This window comes from Chrysochloris asiatica, unplaced genomic scaffold (genome assembly GCF_000296735.1).
Source record: "Chrysochloris asiatica unplaced genomic scaffold, ChrAsi1.0 scaffold00001, whole genome shotgun sequence".
NCBI classification, from domain to species: domain Eukaryota; kingdom Metazoa; phylum Chordata; class Mammalia; order Afrosoricida; family Chrysochloridae; genus Chrysochloris; species Chrysochloris asiatica.
In genome coordinates, this window is record NW_006408519.1 from 12,002,399 (window position 1) to 12,008,576 (window position 6,178).

At 39.0% G+C, this 6,178-nt stretch overlaps 1 pseudogene; it reads left to right on the forward strand.

The window, feature by feature from the left end:
- Window positions 1–3,443: 3,443 nt before the first annotated feature.
- Window positions 3,444–4,376, forward strand: LOC102819910 (annotated as a pseudogene).
- The last annotated feature ends 1,802 nt before the right edge of the window (window positions 4,377–6,178 follow it).

Genomic DNA, 6,178 nt, shown 5'->3' on the forward strand with positions numbered 1-6,178 from the left:
CATAACAATATTATAAGGAAAACAGGACTACCATGACCAAAGATCTCACAGAACGCACACAGTTCTGACAGGCAGAGTCAAAATGAGTGGAACAATTCTACTGAAAAACAGCATGGAAATAGACTTTAAAACGTTCCAGTCATATCAATGCATTACCATGGCTTCCAATTACCATTAAGTATGATTTTTATTATGGAATATAAAACTCACCCCAGCCCCCAATGGAATGTTAAGTTGACAACCAAGATAGTCAAAACCTCCCATCAGTCAACATCCCACTATTTTCTGGTTGTACCAAAAAATAAACAACCAGGTAATGATTTCACCTTTTAAAAAAAACATTTACACTTAAAAAATGGGATGAAATGGGATTTCCTCCATCTTAAAAATGTTTCTATTGTTGTTAAGTGCCGTCGAGTCCATTCTGACCCATAGAAACCCTATATAGGGTTTCCAAGGAGCAGCTGATGAACTTGAACCTCTGACTTTGCTGTTCAAACCGCTTTGCAGTCTGGCACATTAACCCACAGCACCACACCAGAACTCCAAAAAACGTGCATTTATAAAATAGTTGATAAAAATATTCCTCTAGATTGTTCAGGAAAAGAGGATACAGGCCCCAGTGTGGCGACATGGTAGACAAATATTAATCTGACTTGGCTTCTTTGTCTCCTGCTTCATCAGAGGCTGGAATCTCCTCTTTTTAAATTTCTCCATTTTCGGCAGGCTTCTTGGTTCCTCTTTAGTTTCTTGGTTAGTGACTGCCACCCATTTCCCTTTGATCCCCTTTCCCCTTTGGTTTGCACATTTTTGTCTATAGATTTATCCTTTCTGACTGTCTTGTTTGGCTTCATTTCCACTTTTGCAGGTGCAGGTTTCTCCTCAGTCACCCAAGCTTCAGCTGAGCTGACCTTCCTCTTAGGCATCTTGGCAGCTGGGAAGGCGTGTGCAGGGAGGCGCGGGCTGCCAGGCACAGAGAACCTTCTGGAAGCTGAGTTGCCTGGCCACTGACTCTCTCTCTGCCTCCCAAACTTCTGGGACCGGCCTGTTCTGTTTTATTTTCTGTGTTACTTTCTTTTTACTTGTGGAGTTTGCTCCCTTTCTTTTGTTATTGTTGATTTTGTGTGTACTTAGACTTTATGTTTTTCTTTTTGCTGAGTAGATTTATTAACATTTTGGTGGTTACCTTACAATTTCCCTTATCTTCTTAAATTTAAAGAAATCTTTTATTTATTAAAATTGCCTTCATATAAAAGTTTTATAACTACACCATTTATTCTCCTTTTTGGTTTAATGTTGTCATTATGTATGTATTGACTTTTCTGCTTCCCTGTTTTAAGTCTTTGAGTTTTGTTTTATTTTTGGTATTTTTTTTTTTTATCTGGGTTGTATGAGGCTGATGCTGTCCTGTGTCTTAATCTCAGGGTATTATCTCATGTTGATTTTCTGTCCAAGGGATTCCTTTTAATATTCTCGTAAGCTTGATCTGGTGTTCACAGATTTCCTTAATTTCTGGTAATTTATAAATGCCCTAATTTTGCCATCAGATTTGAGAGATAATGTTGCTGAATATATAATTCTTGGTTGGAAAATTTTTCTTTCAATGTTTTAAATATGTCATCCCATTGCCTTCTAAACTACATGGTTTCAGATGAGTAATCAGCTTAGTCTTATTGGTTTTCCATTATTTGTGGATATATACAAGATATATACAAGAACATCCCCCCCCCCAGCCCCCACCCCCTGACCTATTCTCAGGATTTTTTGAGTCGTTGTTTTCTTTAGTTTGGCAAATGTGATTATGGTATGTCTTAGTGAATTTCTTTTTGGGTCTAACCTGCATGGAGTTTGTTGAGCTTTTTGGATGGATATTTTCTTATCTTTCATGCTGTTATGGAAGTTTTTGCCAGCAAATGTTTAAAATGTTCTATGTGTATATATATATTCCCCCCCACCCCCCGACACTGTGTCACTTAATACTTAGGCTTGCTTTATTTATTTACTTATTTATTTTCCCTGATTTTTCCTCATGTAACTTGGTGTCATTGGATTTGTGTTCTGATTTGCTGTTTCTCGTTTTTGTTGATTCCGTTCTGCTTATATGTCATTCTACTGCGCTTTGTCCAGTATGGGGGTTGGAAGAGTATAATGGGGGCAGTAAGGGCACTTAACTTTCCAGTGTGATCCTTTTAAGGGTGGGGGGCACTCATGCTTGGTTCTAGACATAAGTGATTAAAAACTCAGATTTTTCTGGATTTCAAAGACGGTTGCTTTCCAATGTACCAAGTTACATCTCAAAAGAAGATTGGCTAACTCAAGTAATAGTGTTAATAACTATCTAATTGGCATATTTTCTTTGATTTTTTATAAAAGCTTTTTATTGTGAACTGAGTGAAGGTTTACAAAGTAGATCATCAGCTTTACATTCAATAAATCATGCACTTTGTTTCATCTCAATGATTGCAATCTCCTCCATGTGGCAACAGCTCTTCTCCTTTCTCCTGTGGTACTTATTTCCATCCCACCCTCCTTTCCAATACTTCTGAACTTTGTTCTTAGGTAAATGTGTCTCTTTTGATCTTGAATGGTTGACCATAGCAGTGTTGTTGTTGTTAAGTACCATTCAGTTGGTTCAGACTCATAGTAACCCTGTATAGGATCAGATTCCATAGCAAGCATACCTTAATAGCTATCTACCGTTTGGCTGAAAATTGGACTAGAACAGTGAGTTTTGTTCCAGATCTAAAGGATGACTGAGGACCATAGTCTCAGGTTCCTCCAGTTTTTTTTTTTTTTTTTACTGAGTAGTAAACCTTGTCTTTTAAAAAAAAATTTTTTTTTAATATGTAAGTTTGAGTTTCGATCTACATTTTCTTTGAGTCTATCCAGGATCTTTGAATGTGTTCTCTTTTACAGTGGTAGGTAGTGGTTGCCAGGCACCATCTAATTCTGGTCTCAGAATCATGGAGACATATTCTATTAGTTCATTGGATCAATTGATTCCAAGCATCTTCAATTTTCATCACTTTTCCTTTTTCCGTACATAGAGAGATCAATAGTTGCACTTTTGATGGCTACTCATGATCTTTCAAGATCCCAGTCACTACTCACCAAAGTAGGGTGTAGAACATTGTCTTTATGAACTATGATATGTAATTGGCATAATTTCTTGTACAATAAACTTGGACATGAATTTGTAATAGGATAAAACCTTTTTACAGTTTTGATTCAAAGGAGGACAATTTTCACAGTAAATTTAGCATTAGATTCTACATAAATAAGCAGCGACAGAGGGTAAAGATAGAAATATTATAACTAGCTCTCCTGGCATCATGGTTTGGTGCAGTCTCTGGTGATCTCTCTGGCGTGGGGAACTGTGGGGTGGCTGGACAGCATGGACCCAGAGAAAAAAAGAGGAGTGAGCCACTAAATAACCTTCCAAAATGATTCCCAGACCAGTTAACCTGTTGAAAAGGGAGACTGATAGACTCAATGGCACCGCCCCCCTCCCTCCAGCTTATATATAATACCAATGCCTGTCAGGTGGTTGTCTGGGTTGTAAGAACCACCCTGGGCCCCTGTGGCATAGACAAGATCATGGATGGCTGAGGTAAAGTTACAGTTTCTAATGATGGAGTCACACGTCTGAAAGGCCTTAATGTCCTCCATCCCACAGCAAAGAATTTAATGGACATTGCAAAGTCCCAAGCTGAGATCAGTCACTAAGTGACCCTACATGCTGTAATTTCTCAAGCAGGTGAAACCATGTATGAAGGAAGATTTGCCCGGCTACCAAGCTGGCATTTATCAGGATCAAAGAGATCACTGTGACCATGAAGAAGGAAAGTAGTGTGGAGGAGAAGAAGTGGCTGGGTAAGTGTGCCATCACTCTGAGCTGCAAGTTGATCTCCCAGAAGAGCGATCGTCACTGCTACAGTGACAATCATGATGCTCAATGACTTACTGCAACTCAAAATGATTAGAATCAAGAAAGTGTACGGTGCATCCCTAGAGGAGTCCCAGGTGGTAGCTGGCGTTGCATTCAAGAAGTTCTCTTATGTTGAATTTGAAATGCAACCCCCCAAATGTGATAATCTCATGACTGTCTTTTAAAATGTTGAGGTAGAACTCAAAACTTAGACATTGTTAAAGTAAAAGTCCATATAGTGTAAGAATAGCAAGCAATTGTTGATGCTGAGTGGAGCATTCTCTATGACAAGTTAGAGAGGATTCAATATTCTGAAACCAAAGTTATCTTGTCTAAACTCACCACTGGGGATGTGGCAACTCAGTGCTTTGCTGACAGGCACATGGTTTGTGCTGGCCAGATGTCTGAAGAGGATATAAACAGGGCAATGATTATGGCCCTATTGTGAATGTTCTGTCAGCAGATGTGTCCAAGCAGTGCTGCTAGAACTTTGAGGAGACTCACAGGTACGGTTTATTCACTGACTGTCCCAAGGCTAAGACCTACCCTATCATCTTCCATTGCAGTAGTGAACAGCTTATAGAGATGGAGTGATCCCTGCACAATGCCCCCCTGATTGTCAGGAGGGTTATCAAAACCAGTGGTGGCTCTGGTGGTGAGGCCACTGAGGTATAACTCTCCAAATACCTGCGGGTATTCAAGGACCACTCCAGGAGGAGACATGTGTTTGAGATATTAGGTACACATGAGAAATTATACAAATTCTAGAACAAGGTAGATGATGCACAATTATTTTACCTACTGAAGAATACTGATTCATAGATTCAGAAAGAATTGGGACAATATAAACTTTTTTAAAATTCTCTATTGCTGATTGTGGCACTGTAGGATACAGCATTGTTAACTACAATGTAAGCAGTTCAAACCCACTAACCCCTCCATTGGAAAAACGGTGATTTCTGCTTCCATGAAGATGTATAGCCACAGAAACTCTATAAAGGATCGCTATTGACTAACACAGTATTATTCACAGGTTTGGTTGCTGTGGTGATGGTCTCATATGTTCACCTTCATGCAAAACCCAATAGAGATTTCTTAGTATTTTAAATAAATTCCAAATTAAAGTGATATTTTAAGATATTACTTAATTTTTATGAATACATAGAACAGTCAATTATATATAATCCTATTACTGCCCATTTATTAGAATAGCACGTTAAAGGAAATATTAATCTGTTGGCTTCAGAGATTAGATTTGGAAGAAAGGATTATTTTCCCCCCTCCCCCCCCATATATACTTGTCATTGAATATTCTTAAAGTGATAGGTCTTTATTCTGAAAAAACTGGGAGATTTCTAAATTTTCACAGATATAAGAACACCGATGTAAAAAGGAACTTCTCTGTTTAATTTTTGGTTACAAATTCTATGTGTAAAGTAGGTTAATGGAAAGATAAGATCTCTAGCAGTCGATAAAAAAAAAAAAAATAGCAAAAACATTGTTAAAATGAATTTCTGCTAACACGCTGGTGTCCTTGCTGTAAGAACTGTTCATTCCTTTGGAGTAACAGTGTTTTCCTGTATTATTCTAAACTGCCATCCTTATAGGGATCCAATTCTCATTTGTATCCCATATAAGTGTAGCGTGTTCTTGTTGTTGAGTGCCGTCAAGTGGGTTCTGACTCATAGCAACCCTATACGGTGTTTCCTAGGCTGTAAATCTTTGCAGAAGCAGAATGCCTCATCTTTCTCTCACAGATCAGCTGATGGGATTGGACTGCCAACCTTGTGGTACACAGCCCAGTGCTTATCCAATGGAGCCACCATGCTCACAGGTATCGGGTGTGTTGTTGGTGTTACTAAATGCCCTCAAGTCAGTTCTGATTCACAGCAACCCTGTAGAGAGTTTTCAAGGGGCCTCTGGTGAGTGTGAACCTCCAACCTTGTGGTTTAAAGCGACCTGTGGTCCAGTGCTTAGCCTCCACCCCACACCAGGATTCCAGGTATAGGGTGCAGAACCTTCCTAATGAGACTTGAACCCCAATGTTGTTGTTTGGTGCTGTCTCACAGCAGCCTTATGTACAACAGAATGAAATTTCACCAGGTCCTGTACCATCTTCACAATTGTTTTTAAGCTTGAGCTCACGGCTGCTGCCACTAGTACGTATTAAAATCCATGGGGTACTGGCATTAAGTAACTTTTCTTCTTTTGCCATCCCCTTATAATCTTCTTGCCCAGGAATTAATTTTC